General features: G+C 45.1%; 2 long non-coding RNA genes across 2 annotated transcripts in view; both read right to left on the minus strand.

Annotated features, from left to right (window-relative positions):
• Window positions 1-7,645: 7,645 nt before the first annotated feature.
• LOC109317913 lies at window positions 7,646-9,461 on the minus strand. Its single transcript, XR_002103148.1, has 3 exons — window positions 8,689-9,461; window positions 8,369-8,560; window positions 7,646-8,038 (listed from the first exon to the last, which is right to left on the minus strand). It is a non-coding gene; the product is annotated as an uncharacterized LOC109317913 (long non-coding RNA).
• Window positions 9,462-10,586: 1,125 nt separating this feature from the next.
• The window catches only part of LOC109317914, a 10,735-nt gene continuing 5,276 nt past the window's right edge, over window positions 10,587-16,045 (minus strand). The window contains exons 2-4 of the long non-coding RNA XR_002103149.1: window positions 14,186-14,285; window positions 12,228-12,312; window positions 10,587-11,272 (exon numbers count right to left, since the gene is read on the minus strand). This is a non-coding gene — a long non-coding RNA (uncharacterized LOC109317914). The remainder of the gene's footprint in view (window positions 11,273-12,227; window positions 12,313-14,185; window positions 14,286-16,045) is intronic.

A 16,045-nucleotide genomic window follows, 5' to 3' on the forward strand; every position in this document is an offset into this window, starting at 1 on the left:
GGGAGCTGGAGCCGGAGCCGGAGCCGGAGCCGGCTGCGGCCGCGTCACTGAGGGCTGCGCCTTCAACCGGGGTTTATAAGCACCGCCACTGACACACGCACGGGGCTCATAAAACCAACTTGAATAACAGTGGACGTGCCCACGAGAGAAGCAAACTGCCTGCCGCCACGGAAAGCATCCTTCATTGATTTTTAACACAAGGCAGCTCGCATTTCTAGACTTCCACATCACTGCTGTCCTGCGGGATGCATCGCTCAGGCTGGTTTTCCAAATCCTAGCAAACATTTTCCAGGTGTTGCTGGATGATCCCATGAATTGTGATCTTTACCCTATGCATAACTTCTACCGTGCTAAAAAACTGAATGAATCATGCTGTCAGTCACCGGCTGCAGTTTGCTTCTCTTATGTGTACATCCAAAGTTATTTAAGTTTAAAGTGGCACAAGGCTTTTATAAACACTGTGTATGTGAGAGAGAGGCTACACACACATACCCACAGAGTATGCAACATGGACAGGTTGTGCTTGATCTCTGCGTCTATATGAACTAGTCACTATAGGGAAAGAGCAGAGCAGCCTCGCTCTCCAAATTTAGGGAAACCCATAGCTTGTGGGCAGTGCATGAGTTTGTGTACCAGTATGTACGTACTTTGGTTAGTGTACACACATACACTTCTCCAGGGAAAAATATAGTTTGGAAGACAGAGTCGATTTGCACTGTATATCAATATGTAGGTATATGTAGGTACCTATGTACTTTAGGTAGCCTATACTGTGCAATTTTACGCTGCCTTCCGGTTGTCCCTCTGGACAAAGCACACCAAGCTGCATGTTCGCACATGGCGCCTGATCGACAAACACAACAAGGGCTCTCCTAGCCCAGGGCTGGGCTCTCTCCCTGACCTCCCTCACCTGTACTCTCCACTTAGGTGCATCACTGACTGCAAGACACAGCCACACAGACAGCAGGCACCTGGGGGCCACAGGTCAAGCAGCAGGGGCGAGGAGGAAGGTGACAAGACTGTGGCAGGTGGCAACCGCAGAGTCCCCGCAGGATGATTTCCCTTTAATACAGATGGCCCTTGTTGTTGACTTCGCCCTTCTGAGGAACTCCACGCTGAGATTAAGCTGATCACCCAGCCAAGGTGAGAGGCACGTATCACATGCACTGCCCATATTCTCCCTATGATAAGAGTTACAACTATGAGGAAGTTATTTTCAGAATTACCACCCCCCCACATAACTTTGCCAGAGAAGCACACTCACTAAGGACATCCTGGTTGACCCCAGCTTCACACCAGGCATTTCCCTGCACATCTTTAACTTCTCACCCAGCCCCCTGGTGACCACTCCTCCACTGTTCCTATCCCTTATGGCTATGAAAGCTCCTCCTCTGTTGCTTTCCCAGCATTGGATCCACTGGAAAATGTCAGAAACTTCCATAAAGCTCGGAGGTCGAGGGGCTCTATTGAGTTCTCACCCAGGTGCAGCCAGGAGATGGGCCGCTGCATCCTGCTCAGGTGCTAGAGGCTAGGACAGCCTGTTTATCTTGCCGAGCCAACATATTCTTCAAGAGATGAGCCAAGTAAAAGGAACCAAAGTAACTGGCTGATCAGGACTAACAACAATTAAACTAAGTTCACATGAAAACCGAATCCCTTCCTGAGCAGCCCACTTGCCCCTCCCCTCGTCTGCCACGTCCTAGGGTCTGCTCAGATGCTAACAAGCAAGGACCTGGGTCATGTTCTACTATTGGAAGCTCTCAGTTCTGCTCTTGGTTATGGGAGAGTGAACAGGGGCTTGCTTAGGGTCAGATTGTGTCCATCCCTAAGCAAGGATGAATTGCTATTTCACACCTCGTGCAAGCCAGAAGAATCCCCCTGAGTTCAGACTAGAACCTCTGGAACGAAACTTGGCCTAGAGAGGAGGTGGCCTTGCCAGCGGGGAGGTGGCCCTGCCAGCTGATACGGACCAATTCTGAGGAAAACAGATCAAGGTATTGACGCGCTTTCAAGTGCAGCCAGCAATGGGGTTAGGCACATCGCTTGTGTCATTGAAGTGAATGAGACATCAGTGATCTTATTCTTGCAGCACCTCCCCAGGCACGTATTCTCTGTTTAATGACCTGTGAAAGGAACCCTCTATTACTTAGAGGAAAACATTGCTCAGAGCCTGTTTTTCATCCCTGGCTAACCCTTTCCTTAAGCTTTTGTTACCGTCCATCAGGGAAAGATAGGTCATAGAAGCCAGAGGGGACATTATGACCCACCTGTGTAGCACAGACCGTGGCATGTCATTCAACAATTTCTTCACCAAATCCGTGGCTTCATTTTAAGTTATGGGATCTCTTCTGAGAAAGAATCCTCCACATCCCCTGGTAAATTGCTCCAATGCTTAATTACCCTTATGAATGTTAAAAATTGCTCCCGATTTCCAGCCTAGATTAACCCTTATTGCCAGTCCAGGTCTCTCACCTGTCTTCTACAAAGCTCCCCTAATTTCCCCCAACCCCTCCCGTTTCTAATTAAGCGCATAGGCATTTACCAGCTTAGCCCTGTTTTTAAAAGCTCAGAAAACTTCTGCACATGTAATAGCACCCTTTATGCAATGGAGAAGTAATGGTTAAGTGGGTTTGTTTTAAAATGGCACGTTATCAAGATCTCTTTGGCTCACTCCTGACAAGAACATAATAAAACAAAGGTGGCATAGTCAGAGTGAATAATGATCTCAAGAAATAAATCATTGTCTGCAACACAGTCCAGCTCCAGATTACCGGGAGTCCGTCCCTATAGGAGTCTGTTTTCCGTTCAGTGGAAAAACAGAAAAGCAAACAACTAGGTAACCAACTGGATTAACCCCTAAAGGGAATTGAAATGGCAGAGTTAAAAATGAGGAAACAGTTGTAGCATAGTCCAGCTGGGCTTAGATACAATTCCCCTAAAAACAAGAAGAGACCTTGTAGCAGCCTATTCAGCTTGCTGAAAATCCAGCTCAGTTGGCACCTTGCATGGTTTGTTTCCACAAAGAAATAAGATCCTGGCATTGCAGCTACTGAAGCCAGAAGCTAAGCTTCAGCTGACTTCAGCAGAATCAGTTCACTGAAGAAGAGGCATTTGGCAGGGCTCTGTTGTTGATGGGGCTAATACAGTGGTATCCAGGACTCCCTGTGCGCAAGGAAGCAATTGCACTACCTCAGCCTGGCAGAGAAGATTTCTTGTGCTCTGCTCCTCAACTACAGCCTTGAGTTCCTAGACAGAAGGTCACAGGTGATTAAGGTGGGGTAACCACCTTCACCTGGACTGTGCCCAGGTTCAGTAGAAAACAAGACAGCCAGTTGCTATGTAAACACAGAATAAACTAGTATTTAATCTGCGTGAATCTCTTGTAGGGAAAAGAGTAGTGCATGACAAATAGAAGGGAAAAGGAGACGGCTTGGCATGGTGTTAGCAGAGCAAGTCTTAAGTGGCCAGGAGAGCTAAGTATTACTCCATAGAACAGAGAGCTTTGGATTGCCAGCTACCAGGCCTGATTAAATAACCTCTCTAATCTCATCTGGTGAAGTGGTAATAATCCAAAACTTGCAAAAATAATTTTGCCTCCCAGCTCCTTCTTGGGAATTTAAGTGGCAGCTATTTAATAGTCTAAGGTAACAGTGAACACATGTTTAGCACAGAACAGAACGTAAAGACAATGGAGTTCAGCTCTTAATGGCCATTATTTGGCACAGACTGAGTTTACTCTCTCATCTGAAATACTGCTGCTGCCAGCATTGCATTAGAGAACTGGTTTAGTAAAACCAGAGGGAAAAGTGCCATCTCGTGAAGCATCCTGATCATTTACTGCAGCAACTGGCTTGCTCGGTGGTTTCTTCCCCAAGCTTTAACGTGTGCAGTCCATGAGCACTGACCGTGTTACAGCTTGGTACAGACGCTGAGGACTGCCAAATAATTATAAACAGTGCATGTCACTAATTTCTGAAGGGCTTCCAGCAAGTAATTATCGGTGCATACATTTTTCTAGTAATCAGCCCATTCTAAGATTGAGCTCGAGTGCTGCTTAAAAAGCTAGAGAAGACATAAACAACATTACATTTCAACTGCCTACTCCCCAGTCCTTGACTTACTGCATTTGCCCACCCAGATAACTTGCCTTAGAAACTGTATTATACCGAGGACATCTCTTCTACATACAAAGTACATTTGCAACATCCTAACAAAGTTGCGTGTCACTTAATTCCCCAAATTCTAAATTGGTTCCATGCAATATAAATAGCCAAAACTACGAGCAGCATATACCTGTTGTCTTTCATGTGGCTGACTATCCTGGCAGCAGATCTGTATTACTAACACAAGCAGGGAAAGACGCATTAGTGTTTCCCAGCAATGCTGTGGAGATTTTTGGACCCTAAACAATCCTGAAAGGCTTCCTCTTAAATCACCAGGTGTTTTCCATCTTCAGGGAAAGCCTGCTATTAAGAGTTTCAGCTTTGGTCTACATGACAAATGAGACTTTCTGCTGTTCTTTGCTTGGCTCTAGCCCTGTCAACAAAAGACCAAGCCACTTCATTTCCAAATTAATATTTATATAAATGACTAAAAATTCAGACGGGAAGTAGGTGTGAGCAGATTTCTTGTACTTTTGCACATCAAGGTCAAAGATCTGAAACAGAAGTGACTTTAAAATGGCTTTAGTTCCCTTTCCCAGTCCCTGTTAGTAGTGAAAGTAACTGCAGAACTCATCTGGATTAGCAGTTTCTGCGTAGAAGCAGCTGCAAACTGAAGAGCACTACAGATACTCACCCCTTTTCTCTCAGCTGGTGAGCTGAATTAACGCATCTCTGTTAAATAGAAGAGGGCATACAGGTAGCCATAAGGAGTACTGTCAGGCCTGTGGGATGATGGGCTTCCAGAGCAGGTCTTACTAACTGAGCTGTGGGGGTTCTCTGCCTACCTTGTGTCAATGGCAATTTTGCTTATTGTGGCAGAACTGGCTGAATAGAAAGACCAGTTTCCCATTTTTGTGTCCATTCAAGTGCATTTCCAAGCAGCTGGTTAAAAATATATCGAGGACTTCAGTGACTCCTAGCTCATAAGTTACATGGGCTTTTTAGATTACATAGAGCATAGCAAATAGCCAGAGGTGTCAAGGCTGATGTCATTTCTGTACTTTGCTAACTCCCCTCCACACGTGCCTTCTCTTCCAGTGTCCTTCTGTAATAGGAGATGAGGTCAGTCCCATGTGCTGTGTTAAAGCACACAGTGAAGTTGTTCTGTCCCCACAGCCCTCTCTATAGGGAAAGAAACCTGCTTGCAGCTACTACATGGACAGAAACCACCATAGTTACCTAAAGCAGCACTGAAACAATAAGCACTGGTTGCACTGGTATATACATTTCAGAAAGGCCGACTGTATCCATGCCCAGCCCACATACACCCCCACCAGGGTTAGTTAGCACGCGTCTTTAAGCTGAGTGAGATGTTTTGTTTAGAACAAGTTAAGGAAACAGTCCCTAAGGCTTTGACCAGTGTATGGAAAAAAATCCATGAGTCTTGTTTTAAACACTAGAGTATAACTGATGTATTAAAGCACATGCTGAAGCTGTTCTGTCCTGTAACTGCAGTTGCCACATCATTCCTTTTGCAGCTGGTAACATCTTAATCCTTGTCTTATTTACTGATTAAGATTATAAAAATCAACCAACAATAGAGCATGCTTGGTTTTATCTCTAGCCCATTTCTTGAAGGCAGCTCTTAAAGACAGCAATTCTGAAGCAATTCTGTGACTGCTATTCTCAGTACTCCCAGCATGAAGGTTCACAGCCACAGACCAGTTACTGAAAAAGATCTGTTTTCTATTTGCATTAGTCATGTCCTGTGCTTTGAGGCTGTAACCAGACACAACCTTTATCCCAGGATATGCCATTTTATCCCAGGGCCGAGTACAAGCATACAGATGTCCATGACTTTTATCCTAGCATAAAGCCTAAAAAAGTTTCCCAAATAAGAAGGTAGTAACAGCTTTTCTTCAGTTATAGCAAAGTGTGTCTGTACAGTTTTCAAGGGATAGCTTCATTGAATCAATGGCATAAAAGCAGCATTGCTTTCAGGTTCTCACTAAAGGGTGATTAGAAGGGTAATAAATAATAATGTATGTACATACCGATCCCAGGATATTTTTGTTCCAAGATAAACACAGGCCCAACTTTTCCAGGAATACATGCAAGATCTGTTTCTAGCCTGAGTGTTTTCATCTTAAGGACAACTATTGTCTCGAATGGACAAGAACATTGATTACAACCAGAGGTCGCAGTGGGGAGGAAGACAAAAATAAGACAAAGAAGTCAAAACAGCATTGTTTGCATAGGACAAGTAGCTGACTATGACGGACTATCTAAAGCAAAGCATGAAACAGAAAACAACTGGAAAAAAATCTAAAGGGACTTTATTAAGATTAAAAGCAGCAGCAACATTTTTAAAATGTCATTTCTTTTCTATGTGACCCTTAAAGATATTTTACAAAAAGGTGAAAAAGTACACAATTTGCGACCTTATCCATTTACTCTAAATATATTTAGTCTCCTCTTTGTATGGTTTTCACCTTACAGAAGGAAGAGAGAGGGAGAAACACTTACACTTAAGGGGGAAAAACTCAGAGTTCAGTGCTAGAACATTTGCTGCAGCTAAGACTATTTTACTTTTTATATACACAGAGATCAGATTTCTAGTTGATTATATCCCTTTAATAAGAAATAAATCTGCGCTCCACCCCACCCAAGGAAAAAAAAAAAAAATCGAAACCCAGTTGACAGATCAAGTAAGAATCTGTCTCTCTGAACAGACAAACCTGCAGGTGGCAGTGCTGGCCAAATAAATATTTTGGTCAGAGAAATTAATTTATTCTACACTGAAAGAAATGCAAAACTCTAGCACTCTTGGTTCAGAGATGATACCTTTTATTAGACCATCTAAGAAATTGCAGCATTTATTCTACACTGGGTTTCTACAGCTGGTTAGAGACAAACATTTGACCTAAATGCCTTGCCGTTTTTCCGTTTCACTTTTCCTATTATTAAAAAGCCCCTAAACATTTTAATAAATAGTTTTATTGCTGACTATAATGATAATAGCTATTCTAGGCAGCTATAAAAGAAAAAAAAAGCTGTTATATAAAAACTTCATGGATATCTGTTAACTAATGGACTTCATGGATGACCTATGCCTATAGGAACACCGCTTGATGCCTTACATACACAAGCAGTTCAGGAGGAATCGAAAGGAAAATGACAGAATGGATGAACCAACTGGGATCTGACTCCCAAATCATTTCTCATTGGAGCCAGGCAGGGTTTTCCAGGGTGACTTCTAACTTCATCTGTTTTCTCTTTGGTTGTACTGTATGCTGCTGCCTTCCAGTGACAGAGAAGCCACGGTCTCAGCTAAGTTGTTGCAAAGCTACAGGCACAAGCTCTCCATAGGTCTGCTGCATCCCACGAGCCAGATCAGAAGCCAGAGGGACAGGAAATGTCAATATGGAGATGAACAAACATTTACTAGTCAAGTGAAATCACAAACGTTGTGTTGGGTAAATATTTGTTCTGTTTGCTTGGCATTTCATGCAAAATACATGCTTCCTTACATCCATTTTAAGGCTTCTTTATACAGCCGAAGTTCTAGGCACAATCCAGCCAAGATTTAAGTGAACCAGGGCTTCTCTGGGTACAAAATCCAGAAACCTGTTGAAACTTAGGAGATGCAACTGGTTGCTGTCTTCTGAAATGTGGAAGGTTAAGATCATGGCACATCTTTGATCAAATTCAGTTTGAAAGTTCGGTTTAAGGGGCATTCCTCGTCAGGCCTCCAGTTTTTTAATGAATCAGCTTTGATGCTTACAATTTCCAGAGTCAGCAGTCGCTTGAAGCCTCTCAGCAGAGTATAGCATTCATCCCTCTTCATGGGTAATACGTACTCTTGCACCGAATCGGAAAGCGGTTATAACAGCAGCTCTGCCATGCTTTGGTTCCCCTGGATGACCATGATCTCTCTAACATAGAATAAAATCAGCATTAAATGATAACCTTACGTTGCTGCCATGGAAAAAGAAACCCATTAGCATTTAGAAAGGTACAGTACGATATTCTCTGGTGTTTGGACAGGGTTTACAAAGGGTTTCTCAGGCTCCCATTTATCCTCTCTCTCAGAAGAGCAAAAAGACATCCAATGAACCACAAAGCAATCTGCTTAAAGCGCAACACAGAAAATCAGTGCAACCAAGACTGAACTCTGGACCAGCTGCCATACAATGGAAGATCCTAACCGCACAAAGATGACTTGCAGAGCAATTGGAACAGCAAAGCAAAAAATGGTCACTCACTTCCACAAAGCATTGGGACTTCTGACCATCTTGTATTTTGAAAGCAAGTGGCACTGGGCAACATTCCAGAAATGCCCATGTAACCGTGGTGGCAGTGAGAGGTACGACTGCTCCCGGCAGGATAGTCGATCCGATTCGTGTACAATGGCGCAACAAACCGACGTGGCGATGGGCTAACACAGCTACCTAGCACTAAAGAAACACACACGACAAACAAAAACTTGAGAAAAATATAAGGTTTGATATCAAAGTTCAGGTCTGCCCTTTAGGTGCCAGAACCCTAACTTGATAATCTTGAATTTCAACATTGAAAGACTCACCTCTGTTCTTCAGGTTGTTTCTGGGGCCTAAGAAAGCAGGGTAGGATGACTTCCATGGGATGTGGAATGGCTTATGATAATACCTGGGTTTTATACTACTTCCAGCATACTTCTTAGACCCACGATGGGTAGATATAGAAAAAGAATGTCTAAAGACGTTTGGATGCGCTTCCTCAGGCAGATTTTTGATAGCTTCATTTTCAGTTGTTCCTGAAATGAAATAGTGGCTGTAACCAAAAGTAGTCTAAAAAACACAAATTCGTTTCTTTTTGCATTGGGCAAACAGGAGCTATTACCAAGTCACCCTTTGTTTGCTAACTCTTGTTAGATCCTTCGAATGAATGTCTTTGCCCACAGAGCTGGGTGAGCAGCTTATGTAGAAGTCTAGCGGTACAAGCAAGCCCAATGCAGCAGCAGCAGCCCAGAGATTTATGTATGTTTTCAATTAGATTTCATCCATCGTTCACATTTTTGTGAAGGGAGGGAAGGAAGAAACTTGGTAAGCTTTAGCTGGAGTCTTCCTAGCATATGGAGCAGCATGAAACCGCATGTATGGTCAAAAATGGACAAAGGAAGCCTGGACAGCTTCTTGGATGAGAGAAAAGAGAAGAGGAGTGCTAGGTATGGATAAGAGGCATTTTTGTTCATATCTTTCATAGGATGCTTCTAAGAGAGTAGAAGAAACCATCTGTTCCTGAGCAGGCCAAAAAATAAGTACCCACCTGTTGCATATTTTACAGAAAGCTGCAAAGGTACACATTGTTATACTGTATGCTTTTTCCCACCTCGCTTAACCTTTTCATTATTTCAAATGACATACACTTTTACTGTTGATTAGACTTTAACCAAGGTTAAACCAAAATAGGTATTGTAACAGGGCACCTGATATGGTGCCTGTTACAGGGGGAAAAGGGACATGCCACCTGGAGTAAAGAAAAGTTGCCCACAGCTGGACCACATCAGGAAAAGCAGGACCATGTGAAGCACTGGGAACTCAGCTGATCCCAAGGAAGTCCTGCTCAGACTCTGGCAGGGCCCATGTGGGAGTAGGGCCAGGGCAGGTTTACTCCAGGCAGAGGAGCCAGAAGGTCAAAGGGACGTGGGGAGAGGAGACAGGTTGCCGCCGGGGCAGGGACCAGCTGGAGAGAATGGAGCTGCAGTGAAAGGCGAGACCGGATTGGCAAGCAGAGCAACTCCGAAGATGCAGGTACTTCTTGGGAATTGAGGAGAACTGGCGACATCCAGGAGTAACAGGTGAGTGATGGCCAGAGGGACCGCGGAGCTGGGGAAGGGCTTGACCTGCATGACAGAGGGCAGGAGAAGCCATAGCGAGGAGCAATGGGAAGGAAGATAAATTCCCTCCACCTCCATCCGTGTGAACCCAGGAAGGGAGACTCTGCAACAAACTGCAAGGCAGCAGGCCACTGCCTAAGCTGCGAGAAATCTCCTCGGGGTCCCAGCCTCTCTAACTAAGGGCCAGCCAGGAAGGGGTGGCTGCTGGCTGACTCTTGCTTAACTCATACAGAGGGCTGTGAAAGGAACAGCTCAAGCCCAGGGGAGGGCAGAGGAATGCCATCCCACTGGAAACAAATCAAGACAGGACAGAAAAAGGACAGGGGAGCACTCGTAACCCTGGCAAGAGCCATCAGAAGAAGAGAGAGTGAAGGAGTGCCCGGCCCAACATCAAATCCGGGACATCACAGGTGTGGTCAGGACAGGGTCAAGGGGAGGTGGGAGCTCTGCAAAGAAAGCCTGGTCAGTACCCCAGGCATGTTAGGGAGAAGACCTCCCAAGCTCTGGGTTTTTCCTCAATATACCTATTTTTCCATCACGGCACGGCAAGCGAGTAAGGAAGAACACCGAGGCTAAGCTCCAGTTAGCAACCACGACATCCGCAGTACCCGTACAACGCTTACAGGCCTGATACATCTTCAAGAGGGAATTCACGATCTTTGTGTAAAGGAATCTTCCTATGACAACTCATTTTTGAGTGCCTATAAAAAGCGGAAGGCACGTCAAAATGTCTTGTATGCCATTCTTCTCTAATGCTTTCCACAGCAGAGACATGTTCTCAGCATATGTGAAACTATCCGAGCTGTATTGGCTTCACTGGATCCAACTGTCTCCAGTCCAGGACGTGTCCATCAGTGAAGTCCTTCTCTGTTCTTGCGTCTCCTGTCTGTACCCTTCCAGAGCTTTCACAGGTCTGAACCCATTTACTTAAGCTCTCAACATCTTACAGACCCTGGCTAGGAGCAGTTAACCCCATCCTCAACTCTTCATCCAACATTCATCTCAGAACATGCTGCTCACAAAGCTATCGTGCTAGCAGAGGGAAGCTAGTGCAATGCTCGCTAGCGCTTGGGACTAAGAGGCAGATGGTCAAACAAGTTCTCCCCTGAAATTATGCTACAGTACTGCCACGTGAGCAAATACAAGTGGCTTTATTACAGAAATTAGATCCTGGGAACAACAAATAGTGCGATGTTGTAGAAACGAGATTCTGCAAACCAGAACTTTAAGGAATACAAGTTACCTGAATTTAGTTTTGCCTTTGACCCATTTCCAACAGGTGCACTTTTCACTAGACAAAGAGAATAAAGAGAACAAAGAGCTGCTAAAAGTATTCGTGCCTGATAGGAAAGGAAACTCCTGACTGAGCCAGATATTGGTGCGTATTAAGATTCGTTAGTGTCTTTTTTCTAAAATTTGCTATACAACCTACACTTCAACTGTCAGTTAGAATCAATTAGAATTTTTTTTATCTGGTACAGAACAAAAAGACCTGGTACAGTACTAAAAAGTAACATTAGTCACATCTACATGCAGGAGGGGTCCCACTCTAGACTCCGCTTGTTTTATCTTTAAATTTTACAAGGAGTGAAGCCAACTCCAATAAGACTGAAACCAGGGTTGCGGCTGTAAGTTGCTGGGGAGTTGTAAGTAAAGCGCTCTAAGCCCATGCTATCCTGGGTCCCTTGGGCAACAAAATGGATGGAAGAAGAAGTAATTATGAAAGGAAAGAAGGTCAGCATTAACATGAATAAAAGTGTCAGTTAACAGTGAAGTAAAAAAGGGTGAAGTAGTAAAACCTTCTCTGAGATACTCAGAAAAGACAACATGTTTTAGCTAACACTATTTTAGCACAATCTGGAACAAGATTAGCTCCTTCAGTTTTTGAAGGCTTCATTAGAAGTGCTGTGTCACCCCCTCCCAATTATCAATGGACAGGCAGGTTTTAGCCCCGTGATCTATGAATCCTGAGATGTGTCATCACAGCAAAAACCTCCCTACGGCCAGGTAGAGGGAGGGAAAGCTTCTTGATCTGGGCACTCTGGGGACAATGGTCAGAGCTGCTGGAAACAGCCCAGCAGCCAGATACTTAAGTTAGAGCATATCTTACAGCTACAGCCTGACAGACAAACCTTCCACAGACTGTCAGAGGAACAAAGAGAAAGAGGCAAATAAACAGGGAAGAGAGATTTCTTATTGCATTCTGCATAATTTTAACATAAAACTAATGTCTTGCTTAGTCTGACATTGGCAAACTGGAAGTTTGCTCCACTCAACTTTGTCTCCCTTTAACGTGCAGTCGATAAATGACTGCCCAACTAATATTCATACCTAGATTGGGTGGGGGGAGAAGAAAAAGGAGAGAGATGATCACGTTTCTTAACTAGTTTTTTTTGGTCACACATATACTTGTCTGAAAAAATTACACGGCATCTTTTGGCCCATACAAAGCCTAACCAGAACAATAGCCTGTTGTTGTTTCCCAGGCCCAGGCAACGCTATTCATGTGACTGCGGACTCCAGAAACTCGCGTGCAGCTCAATGAAAGTGCATCCCACTCTGTTATCCAAGGTGAACAAAGCCAATGGTTGCTTGACACAATTCTGAGTAACTAGTTACTGAGGAAGGGACAAATATTTGAGAACAGACACAAGTCAGCAAAGAACAGACACAAGTCGGCTTTCACTTGGGGCAGTGCTTTTGCAAGGGCAGCAAACTGTCAGGCAATCCAATGGCACCTGAAAAGGCACCAAAACTGACCAAAAGCACCTCCTGAAAACTGCCATTGTTTGGTCTGGACGAAGGCCTGCTTTGCCTTCTAGCCACCCACTGAGACGTCCAACGTTGCTTTTGTTGACAATATTAGCAGCTCCATCTTCTTCTCGGCTTGGGATCCTTGGACCCGCCGAGTGTTTTTCCCCTGATGTACGTGCTTGATGCAACAGGGGTGAGACATGGTGCTACTTCCCCAACAGTGGACCAAGGGAATTATTTGGAAAATGGCTTTTTCTGATGGGACTCGAAGGACAGCAGCCAAAACACACTCCTTACAGTGGGGCGGGGGGAGGCGTGGTGCGGCACAATGTATAATGGGAAAGAGATGGATTCCAAAGATAAAGAAATCATTTTACATTGAATCAAAAAACTAGAATATTAATTGGGCAGCTCAGGATCCTTAAGGAAGGCCTATGCCCTGATTAAAACCATGCACACAATGCGAGAGCCAAGTTACAAACAGATGGAATATGTGGTTCATAGAAGAGTTTTTGTAGCTTTAATTTTCTATTTTTAAAAAAAGCTGCCAGTAAATGTGAGTAGATCTTCAAGCAATACTCCTTCCCTGCAGAAATCCCAGGAAGGAGTACACTCATTTTTTCATGATGGATTTGTCTAGGTTTACTTTACAAGAGGACAAAAAAATAAGCCAAGCCAGATGACATCATGATGTATAAAAGTTTTAAAATATTTGTGCCAATTGTGGTTTCAGATAACACGGCATCTGCAACTGAACTGCACTCGAGGATGACACTGCAAGCTTTAAAGCATCCCATAAAGATTTCCACAAGAACAGGTTCCTCCCACTGAAGGCCAGGGGAATAGGGGCTGTGACCACACCTTCCTATAGCTGTACCCCAGCTGCAGCTGAACTGGGCGTCATACTTGTAACAAGGAAGGCTACAAGATGCGATTAAATAGTGACTTGGAACTATCCCAAACTATGGTGGATGCAAAATGAAAGAAGCCCGAGTTCACACCTCACTCTGGATTCATGCCACAGGCCAATCCTACTCGACGCAGCTACAAATGGATCATTTACATTTAGAGCAGACAAATGAAATACTATTCATACAAAATCATTCTGTTTTGTGCTGCTGCTATAGAAACTGTTATGCTGTATAAATCATGGGACATTCAGGCTTGGGCAGGTCTTTATTACATCACTACATCCTTATTACCCATCCACTCCCACAGCTGGGCTTTCTTCCTTCCCACCCCAATTTAACATCCAGATGAGACGGTGGAATCATACATTACACTCTGCTAACCTTGGCTTAAAGAGTCTGCTTCCAAGCAAGGACCCAGCCTATTCCTGTTGATTCCAGGGCGCTATATTTCTGAAGTCAGGCCAGGCCTTATTATCCAGAGACTGCCAGCAGTTTGTAGACCAGAACTCTGCTATTTAAAGCCAAAGTCCAACACTTACCCATCCTTGCAGAAGAGGTTTACTTTTGCACCGAACAAATAATCTGTTTTAACAACAGCTCTGCCATTGGGTAGTTCCCTTGGAGGACCACATGATTTCCCTTGCAGAGAATAAGGGTAACGTAGCAGGGTAAGGGTAAGATACCTGCTACTGGGAAAGCCGGAGTAGTGGACACACACCTGTTTGGTCAGCTGAATGGAAGCGGGCAGGGCCTGGCTCAGACATAAATCACAGGCCAAAGCCCAGGGAGTGGGCAGCCTGCGGCCAAGGATGAAGCAGCTCGGCCCTGAATGTGTGAAAGGGAAAAGGCCTGGATGTGCAAGCAGCTAGTGACACAGGTGAGAGATGGATCACCTGCGGTGTGGTTTGGAGGACATTTTAGCCACGAGGCATAGATTTGTGTTATAACTGATTGGCTTGTGTTTTAGTTGTTGTTACACTGGAGGACCGGGTGAGGCTATAAGAGGATGGAAGAAGCTTCATAGGGGAACCACAACAGTGTGGGAGCCCCAGCCCCAGAGAGTGGGCAGTGCAAGAAGCCCCAGAGAGAGAGGGGCAGCGACCATTTGAGCACTGTGAGGTGCAGTGTGAGGCCCCGAGAGAGAGCGGGCAGTGCCCGTGAAGCCAAAAAGGGCGCAGCAGAGGGAGTGCGCCTCCCAGACTGCCAGAAAAGACAGGGCAGGAGGGCACTGACCCAGAGTATCCGTAAGGGCGCGGCAGAGGGGGAGGTGTCATCCCTGAGAGCCAAGGCAAAGGCACAGTATTGGGAGAGGGCTGACCCTGAGTACCCCAGAAGGCAGAACAAGGTCGTGGAGAACCTGAGTGCCAGTGAGGCTCAGGGTGAGCAAGAAGCCCCAGTGAGAGGGCAGCGAGAGGCCGCAGAGAGAGAGAGAGGGGCAGCAACCGTTTGAATGCCGTGAGGTGGGACTCCAGAGAGCCCAAGCAAGATGAGACTGTGAAAGGACAGAGCGTCAACAGGACGCGGAGCAAGGCAGGGCTGTAGAGCGCCCGAGTGCCAGGGAGACCGAGGTGGGTCAGGCGCATAGCAGGAAACCGTAGCCGAGGGAACGAAGGGCAGCCTCCCTACAATAAATACCTAACACCAAAGACGTGGCAGGCGAGATTCCGAGGGCTGCTTAGAGAACGCTTGGCATGGTACGGAGGGCACCCAAGGGGAGAGCACAGCGACCCTAGGGTCCCATCCTGCTACAGGTAATATTAGCATTAATGCGTGTTAGAAATAAGCAGATCAAGGGTCTTTGAGTCCAGTGCTTTGTCTCCGACACAGTACTTGTAGCTCAGAAACATGCAGCAGCTATTTCAACTAAACTGTTACATCTGTCTGCCCCTGTGTTTAAGGGAGCTAAACTACTACAACTTTCAAACTGACATTGGTTTAGACTTACAGCAGTTAGCTCCACTTATCCCAGGATAGGAGCAGACAGAGAGGCCCAAAAATGTTGGAACACATAATGCCAGCGTAACTGTAAAATCATTCACAACCTCAGTTTTCCATTATATTCTGAGTCAATAACTATGTGAAGGCTGATGTTACATAAGGGCAGTGCATACTAAATTGCAGCATCTTACCCTGGGGATGGTGTGCTTATGAAATCCAGAAAATTCAAAAACACATATCGATATATGAAAATACAGTGACGGCCACTTCTCTCTGCGCTATAAAAGCATAACTTGTCCGTCCCATTGTCTTGCCGTCTGGTGACATACCAACAACCCCTGACCTCCAAACTTTAAGCAACAGGCGATTCTTTTTTTACCTGTGGAATTAACAGCCGTGTCTGCTCGTCCTGGGGGGTCGCTCTTGGGAGTAGTCGGTGGTGTTGCCATGACCGCTTGAGA

The sequence above is a fragment of the Crocodylus porosus genome, unplaced genomic scaffold, assembly GCF_001723895.1.
Source record: "Crocodylus porosus isolate Cpor-Errol unplaced genomic scaffold, CroPor_comp1, whole genome shotgun sequence".
Taxonomy (NCBI): domain Eukaryota; kingdom Metazoa; phylum Chordata; order Crocodylia; family Crocodylidae; genus Crocodylus; species Crocodylus porosus.